Source organism: Oratosquilla oratoria, chromosome 1, assembly GCF_046742065.1.
Source record: "Oratosquilla oratoria isolate Oo_2021 chromosome 1, ASM4674206v1, whole genome shotgun sequence".
Taxonomy (NCBI): Eukaryota; Metazoa; Arthropoda; class Malacostraca; order Stomatopoda; family Squillidae; genus Oratosquilla; species Oratosquilla oratoria.
The window spans coordinates 68,881,938-68,891,937 of NC_134777.1; the positions used below are offsets into that span (position 1 = coordinate 68,881,938).

A 10,000-nucleotide genomic window follows, 5' to 3' on the forward strand; every position below is an offset into this window, starting at 1 on the left:
GTGCGTTCGTGCGTGCGTGCGTTCGTGCGTGCGTGCGTATTCTAGTGGCCGTGTTCTTCGAGATATCTGCGAGATTCGTGTAGAAAACTGCAGATCTACTCTAGGAATGAATCGGCTGGACAAGAAAGGACTTGTTCTCATCTTAAATCTACGAAATAAAAACAACAAACAACCCGGGGAAGAGGAGGGGGGGGGTGTCTACAAAAGCATCAGCCTGTTCACATAAGTACAGCCGATTATACTTTTAAGATACTTGTACACTGTAGATATTTTAGCTAGATTTGCTCCAGCTAGAGTTTTCTAAATAGTGAAAATATTAGCGAGAGTGCTATAGCTAGACGTGGTCTCCGATCTCGGTAGAGTTATTGTAGCCTAGTGTTGTAGTGTTGTACCGAGACGACTTGTCGACTTGAATTAATTTCGTCGCTCTAGTTAGAGAACTACTATACAACGTGAGTTAAATGACGTCCAAGGAAAAATGGAAATGTGATATTAATCAAACAGTGCTATTAATATAGCAATATGAAAGGTTCCCAGAACTGTGGAGTGTGTCGGTGATGTAGTACCGCAATAAAGAAGGCAAATGCTATCAAACAAATAGCAAAGACATTAGATATTCCTGACTCGGAAAGCACACGAATGTGGCAAATGAACAGAGAAATGAGCATTGAAAAAAAAAAAGGAAAAGTTGCATGAGTGTATTCTCTTTTGGTTTTATGAGTCACTCTTCCCAGCAAATATTCATAATCATCGGCACACATACGTAGAAGGTTATTGTACGATATTGCGTCATCAACCGTCTTTTTTTCCAATAATTTTGCACGTGGCCCCTCTTCGTTTCATCTGGCTGTCCATTTTCTGACCCACACACACTTTTCTTTCTCTTCTTTTTATTCAAATATTTCGTTATGACTAATGTTGTAGTTGCAGCAGCCAGATGCCTGGACCGTGACATCTTTCCACACACAAGTAGTCTAACTGTCTGAGACTTCCTCGTCAAACGAACTCCAGTGTACACTAATGGTAGAACAATCTCACTATATTTAATCTACCACGACTCTATCGAAGTTCTACGGATTTTGGTGTAGTATACATACGATTTAGATTAGTCTCGCTAGGCAAAGGCAGGTCTAGCTAGATTTTAGCCTACAGTGTACAGACACCTTTACAATCATAACTGTTGCCTCGAGTTTCGCTGACTAGATACATAGAGACCCACAGCGGCTGGCAGCGGTCTTCGGTAGCTTCCATAGATGTCTCTCGGAGGAAAGAATGAACTATTTTTTTTGTACTGGAAATAGTGGGGGGACCGTTTCTGTGTCATTAGCTCATAGTTAAGGAAGGAAGAAGGGAGCAGTCGCCGGTTGCCCGTTCTCCGTATGTGAAAAGGAAGCGGGCTAAAGGTTGACAAAAAGATGTCTTGGGCCCATTCCAGAGACCGAATGCCAGCTCCTCAGGGCTGCGCTACCAAACTGAGGTTGGGATGTTGGTGGATTTTGAAAACGGGCGGCAAGGAGGTGAGTCTCAAAGAAATAAGGATCATCATTTAGAGGTCCCCGTTCACACTAGCGGTTTGAACGACGCGGAAACCGCGGCGGTACCGCAGAGTCAAGGAAAAGCTGCGCAGCTGTGTGTGAACGCCTCCATTGACTTTATAATTGAATCGCCGATGGCCAAACCGCGGTGGTTAAAACCGCTTATGTGAACAGGAACTTACTGTACTTGGAATTCCGTGTAAACCTGAAGTCCAAGTATTGCTTAATACAAACCTGGACCCTTTTACTCTGTCTACTCTCTGGCGGTCCCGCCTCCGATAATCGATGGCTGCTTTCGCCACCATTCCATCTTCGACACCTTGGAACTTGCGTGAGGTTTCCAACTGAATAAAGGATGAAGACATTTAGGAGTAGCACTTAACCATTTCTTGAGTTTGTGTCTGTGTGTGTTTATATATATGTATATATATATATATATATATATATATATATATACATATATAATATATATATATATATACATATATAATATGTATACAGTATATATATATATATAATATATATATATAATATATATACAGTATATATATATATATATATATGTATAATATATATATATAATATATGCATATACATATATATGTATATATGTGTATATATATGTATATATATGTATATATATATATATGTATATATATATGTATATATATGTATATATATATATGTATATATATGTATATATATATATATATATATATATATGAATATATGTATATGTACATGTATATCTATATACAGACACACTGAATGGTCCCCAGCACACAGATATTAATATTTTTCAACCACATTAATTTTTCACTTTAATTCCATGCCATCACGATCGAGACTGACAAGGAGCTCGACGGAAGCATATACAGAAACTGATACGTAGTTAATTCAAGGACTCGAACTCAGCTGAGACGTAACAAGTGAACAGTGACAAACCACTGCTCTATCAAGAGATAGCGCATTGGTTTAAGTCTGTGTGTGTGTGTGTGTGTGTGTGTGTGTGTGTGTGTGTGTGTGTGTGTGTGTGTGTGTGTGTGTGTGTGTGTGTGTGTGTAAGCGGAAGAGGATTAGGGAGGCAGAGAAGTGGAGGATGAGGAATATGAAAAAGAGGAGAAAGAGGAGGAGGAGGAGGAGACAGAAGAGGACGAGGAGGAAGATGATAATGAAATAGAGGAGAAGGAAGTATCAAAAGAAATAGGTCTGCCGTCAGAATAGGTCACTGAGCTTTTGAAAAATGCAGATAGAAGCCACTGAACTTTACAATGAAAGCGAGTTTGGGGAATATGGTTGAGAGGCTTTCAGCCTTAATTCAAAAGTGTTGGGTCCATAGTACATTTACTTTTACTTATACTTGGAATCAGGTACAGGTTTTCGTGTACTTGTACAAGCTAAGGTTTGGTCCAAGTACATTTACTTGTACATGTACTTAAATATAGATTCTCATATACTTAGACCCAAATTACTTGAAAAATACTAGGTACATTCAAGTATAAAACAAGTATATTTCATTAAATCAAAAGTTATGTACTGGCGAACTTCGTAATGATAATGTTAGGTAAATGCATTCATCTCCTACTTTAAATATTTGGACTTAAAAAAATAGCAAAATTGTTGTACTTGTACTTTTCCTTGAAAAATACTCCAGGAAGAGAATGAGTTTACATGAAGGAAATCGTGAGGTGCCTGCCATCACAAATACATTCCCTGATTGAAGAGATTAATTATCTGTCGTCTTCACCCCGTTCAGCACGAATGAAATAATTCGTATTTAGCCAGGAAATTATACATACATATACCAAAGGCTTTTGGTATATATATATATATATATATATGTATATTTATATGTATATATAGATTTATATGTATATATATATGTATATATATATATATACAGGTATATATATATGTATATATATATATATATATATATATATATATACAGTATACATATATATATATATACAGTATATATATATATATATATATATATATATATATATATATATATATATATATATATATATATATATATATATATAAACGAATAGTTCTCAACCGGGGCCCCAGGGACCCGTGGGGGGGGGGGGGGCACGGAGTTTCACGCGTGGGGCCACAAGCCGATAATCAGTGAGAGCCAGAGAATGATTAACTGATTTATTCGATGTTGAAAAGGAATCATCAGGAGAACAAAGAACACGATCAAACAGATGGAGAACTCTCAGGTCAGATGTCATGTTCAAAGGATTGAAAAATATACATACTATACATACATAAATACATTAAAATAATTCTCCCTCCCTTTTGGCTGGGATGACCAAGTCAAAGCGTATATGTGGCATTTAGAAACAGAGGGGCAGCCTCACCAATTTTATATATATATATATATATATATATATATATATATATATATATATATATATATATATATATATATATATATATATATATATATATATATATTAAAGACACGCCTTTCACGATCCGTGTTTGTCTCGAAACCAGTAAAGGTGGCGGGAATGCCCTTCTGTTTCCGGACGCCTCATAGTCACCCTTCACTCGTCCCTTACCCACCAAAAACCTTATTTGTTGTCCATTTTACATTATACCCCTGTGGATGATGGGTCATCCCTCTCTCCGCCTGCTCAACGGATCGGAGGCAATTCACCAAAGCACAACATGTTCACAGCAATACCCGACAACCAAAGCTAGTTTACCCCTTCTGTGTCACTACATGGTGAACTTTCCCCTCTTATCCACTTGAGAATTTACAGAGAAATAGATTCCTTTGGGTTGGGTCAGTGCCTAATGTATTTATAAACACTTTCCATTCACACCTATTTCTTGCCTTCTCGCCTCCATTTCTCGACAGATAATCCTCTTGCATCTAATACCACTTTTACACCGTCCATCCAATTTATTCTCGGCTTTCCTCTTCAACCATTTTTGCCTTCCACGTTTTTTTTTTCGTTTTTTCACTCATTATTTCCATATGCCAAAATAATTCAAGTATTTTCTTTGTCAAGTCCCATTCGTCACCCTTCCACTCCTACACTCTGCCTCACCTCTTCATTTCTCACTCATTCCTAACCTCCTACATACTTCTTGAGTACTTCATCTCAAACACATTTAAGATTTTCCTTTCTTCCTCCTTTAAATTACAAGTCTCTTCTCAATATAATGTTGTGAGCAAAATCACAGCTTCGTTCAATCTTCAGACTTTACTTTCACTTCCATCTCCACCTCTCTATTCTTTGGTACATGTAACTTCAAATATTCAAAGCTCTACTATTTCTCCCGCCTCTCTCTTTTATTTTCAGCTCTCTCATCGCATACTCTACTGATTCAGTCTCTATTCCGACTTAGCTATAAGTGCAGTGTCGTCCGCAAACAACAACTGGCTCAACTCCCTCTCCCTTCCATTCTCACTTACCAGTTCTAAACCCTTGCCTAGTACCCTTTGTATTATGAATAGGATATTCCAGATCTCAATGTTTCTTTCCTATAGTATGAAGCTCCTTTGTAAAATCTTTGGTCCTGGGACAGGCTACAGTGTCTTGAAGGGATGTAAAAAAAAAAAAAAATGCGAATAATCGCTGGCTTGAACGGCAAGTTCCTCTTTACGAGTTAGCGTGGCTATAACAAGCCCCCCTCCCTCCTTCTTCTCTTCCCCGTTGCCCGAGGCACTTATCATTCTTCGTCGATATCACTCCTCGTAACGTAATGACGCAGGTGCAAATGCCTTACTTAATGGAATTCGTCGAATCAAGTGCACCACAGCTCACCTGATGTATGATAATTTGTGTAGATAGACTTCCTAGTCCCTACTCTCTATCTCTATTTCTCTCTCTCTCTCTCTCTCTCTCTCTCTCTCTCTCTCTCTCTCTCTCTCTCTCTCTCTCTCTCTCTCTCTCTCTCTCTCTCTCTCTTTCTCTCTCTCTCTTTCTCTCTTCTCTCTCTCTCTCTCTCTCTCTCTCTCTCTCTCTCTCTCTCTCTCTCTCTCTCTCTCTCTCTCTCTCTCTCTCTCTCTCTCTCTCTCTCTCTCTCTCTCTCTCTCTCTCTCTCTCTCTCTCTCTCTCTCTCTCTCGCTCGCTCTCTTTCTTTACATAGGACTTAGATGGCTTAGCATAGCTTGGCTTTAGTTAGCTTAGTTTATTTTAGGTTAGATTAAGTCAGGTTAGGCTAAGGTTAGGTTAAATTAGCTTAGTTTAAGTTATATTAGGTTAAATAAGATTAGGTCATGTTAAGCTAAGTAGGTTAACTTAAATTAGCTTTGCTTAGTTCAGTTTAGTGTAGATTAGATCAGGTTAACTTAGCTTAACTTGGTTTAGCTTAGTTTAGGATAGTTTGCATTAGTGTAGGTTTGGCTAGGTTAGCTAAACTTAATTCAATTTAGGTTAGCTTAAGTTAGCATACACTTGGTCAGAAATAATGCATAATAAAGTTGGAATCAATATGGGTCTCTTATGCTACATAGGAGTCGCCATTGTAAACTTTCGTCATCATTATCAACATCATTGTCATCAATATCTTGATGTACGCTGCAATGACAGTCTGTTAACTGAAAGGAGGAGGGAATAACTCTCCCGTCTCACGTGATCCAGAGAGACATGACAAGCCAAAGTAAAGTCTGACTTGTCTCATAAATTCAAACCATGTGCATCCTAGCGCGGGACTGTTTGTGTTGTTTTATGTATATTTACACATGTATAGCCATATACATATGTGCATGAATACACCGAAAGATGCATAAAAATGGTAAACAAAACTCAAAAGTATATCAGGACCAACTCGACGACTAGAGTATACGAGTATAGTAATTTCCTTGTTTCCTCACTCAACGTAACTGAGAATACCTATCTATATACCAATAGGATTTTTCTCCCTTATAAGGGAGGTATCCAGTCAAGGTATGCATCTACTCCCACCCATTCCGCCCCCATCCGTCAGCCATTCCTCCCTCTCCTCTTAGCTCCATGTGGATGAAGGGTCATTTCTGTCCCCAGCTACACTGCTCTAGGGGGATGACGGAATGCAGCAAGACAGAGCACATCCACAGCTGGGCCATCCGCTTCATTTACACGGCGACCTTCCCTTCTCGTCCCCTCATGCGTAAATAGAGAAGACGAGGAGAAATCCCTTGGGAGCAACGTCAATATATATTCCATTCACAACTATTCTCCACTCACACCTGTCTCTTGCCCTTTCCCTTCCCTGCTCAAAGTTCCCTTCATCCCATATATCCATCTCATTCTTAATTGTCCCCACAAGTTCACTCCATCTACATTTGCCTTCTACACTCTTTTTGTTAGTCTTTCTTCATTCATTCTTTCTATGTGCCAAAACCATGCCAGTACCCTATCTGCCAGCTCACTTTCCACGCCCGCTGTCCTCCTCACCTCATTTCTTACTCTATCCTCGTAATACCTACCATACTTCTCAACCACCTTATCTCAAACACATCTGAACTCCTCTTTTCTGTTTCCTTAGAATTCCAAGTCTCTGCTTCATACACTGTCGTAGGTACAATCACCTCTTCATATAATCTTCTCTTTGCATCCGTCCCCAGGTACCTATTTGTAATGACACTTTTCATATCTCCATGACATATATTTGGTTTCCTCATTTCACAATTTACCTCCACCTCCGTTCCTCCATATCCTGCCCACATGCGACCCTAAATATCTAAAACGATCCACTTCCTCTAACCTCTCTCTTTTAAGATTTCTCCAGTTTACTGTCACCCTCACCTCTTGTGCATCTCATCACCTTAAATTTACCTACATTTCCTTTCAACTTCCTCTCATCATATACCTTCCCAAACTCTGTCACCAACTGCCTCAGACCCTCTTCTGATCTAGCCACAAGCAGAGTGTCATCAGCAAACAACTGCCTTACCTCCCACTTCCCTACACTCTATCTATCTTCAGTCCTCTGGCCATTACCCTCGTATCTACCTCCATATCACCCTATTCATGTACACACTGAACAGCCATGGTGACATAACACAACCCTGACCCAGCCCCACTTTCACCTCAATTTACAATCACCATTCCCAACCCTAATGCAAGCTCTACTACAGATGTAAAAGCTTCTGGCTACCCTTAAAATCTTTCCTTCTATCCCATATACTGTACAGTATGTGCAATACTTTCCACCATGTCTTGCTGTCCACCTTGTCATAAGCCTTGTCTAAATCCATAAAAAAAAAAAAAACACATCCTTACCTTTTGCTAAATCCTTCCCGTAGATCTGCTTTTCCACAAAATTTTGATCCGCATACCCTTTATATTTCCGTAACCCACAACGTCCCTCACCAATTATTCCCTCCGTTCTTCTAATCCTCTCAATTAACACCCATCCATATACCTTTCCAACTACACTTAAACCCATCCCTCGAAGACTACTACATTTACATTTGTCCTTTTTCTTTTGTAAAGCGGAACTGTACACGCACTCCAGTCTTCCGTCTCATTCTCCTTCCTTAGGCATACATTAAACTACCTCACCAGCCTTCCACTATAACCGCTCCTCCCAATGTCAGACATTCCACACGACACCCATGCAACCCGGGTGCCTTGCCAGCTCTCATCATTTTCAATGCTCATTGTACCTCATCTTTTCCTATATCTCTTTTATTTTCCTCTCTCATCACAGGAATCTTCGTGTTTTTTTCCCCTGTCGCCTCTAACAGCAAACTAATATCTACAACTAGGTACTTTAGGAGTGTGGTGCATTTGACAATATTTAGCAGATGGAAACGCCATACAATTTTCATGCCTGGTGGTACTTTTCCTTTCCCTTTCTGGCTGCCGTGGCATTCACTGTCCTCGGTGGCTAAAAGGTTAGAGCCCAATCATTACCAATTCCTTCCGTACCGGATGGCATTCTTCCTTTTATTGTAGCTGCCAATAAGTCATTTTATTCAACTCAGTGAAATAGTTTGCTATTGATGGGGTTAAAGTAACATCGTCCAAAGTGCACTACAGCAATGGGAAGGTTAAACAGCATTAAATCATTCTTATACTCCGAAATGGAAATCAGGGCCCCTGTATCAGCAATACTGTGCATTTTTTTCCCAATGCTCACCTCGCAACGTGCCTCGCCGTCCCACCTCCCCCGACCCCCAGCCTTCAATATGGGTATGGTAATTGAACCATGAATTAATCATACCGCAACAGTGGTGGTGGAGGTAGCGGTAGTGGTGGCGATGGTGGGCTTGGGTGGCGGCGGGGTTATGAGCGTTGTTGCTGCTCCTGGTGGCAGTGGTGGGAGGTATTGGTGGTGGTGTTAATGGTGGGGAGGGTGTTGGTGGAGCTGGTAGTAATAGTGGTGGTGGAGAACTCCTAACACAACCATTCATCAAGGAAATGATCTCTCTCTCTCTCTCTCCACACACACACACACACACACACACACACACACACACACACACACACACACACACACACACACACACACATATATATATATATATATATATATATATATTATATATATATACATATACAAAAAGATTCCTGTATCGATCCTCCGCGTAGGCGTCTGGAGATTGTGTGGCCTCCTGGGTGCATGCGCCCGTGTCTCGGCATTCTTTCAGCATGGGGGAGGGGGGGGAGGGGCACACATCTCGCACAATTGGCTCTGGCTGTCGTCATGCTAACAGAACATACATCTCTCCTCGCTACCCGGAATGAATTACTGAATCTAGTTTATCTACTCCTCCTATTCCTACTACTGCTAATCACTATTTTGGATATTAATTTGTTAATTGCAAAATATTAATGGGGTCAAGTGACCATTGTCATTTAAAAATATCAGAGATAGGAAGGTACTTAATGAGAGAAGAATGAATTATTTTCCTTCTAAAATTGCCTCGGGATTTCAATAGGTAACGTTTTCTTACCCAATTCTAAATATATGCGTGACAGGAAAACCATCAATATATTCTAATATATTTTACAATGCGTTCGTCTGGTCTTCTACTGAACTGTATATAACCAAGTCAATGTCGCCTACAGATATCTCTATAGTATGCTTTAAAAGGTGGTGAATTTCCACCAAAGAAGATGACAAACGTCTAGGAGTTTGTAAATGACCTTTTCGAGTATGTTATACATTTTATTGAGATGAGACTGTGTTAAAAAACATAAATTTTCTATTATATATGTCCAAGATAACTTCGCGGTGCTTTATCTTAGCAACGATTTGAATCACCTGTACATGACCGGGGTAGGTTGCTAGTAGTTCCATTACTCTTTGTGTTTATCTGCGGAAGAAAATCAATTAGAAGTCATAAAATACAGAACCTTCAATAGATTTACTTGTTTTTTCCTTCGATAGTAGAAGATACATTGTTCAGCTCTGATATATACACATCATTCGATCAAACATCAGCCCTTCTGAGTACATTACTGAACAAATATCTCTCTTATGCCATTCCACGATTCACATGACTG

The 10,000-nt window shown here is 39.6% G+C and overlaps 1 protein-coding gene across 3 annotated transcripts in view; it reads left to right on the forward strand.

Annotated features, from left to right (window-relative positions):
* The window catches only part of LOC143030722 (uncharacterized), a 176,991-nt gene that overhangs the window by 50,858 nt on the left and 116,133 nt on the right, over positions 1–10,000 (forward strand). The gene's annotated exons all lie outside the window — the stretch shown is intronic.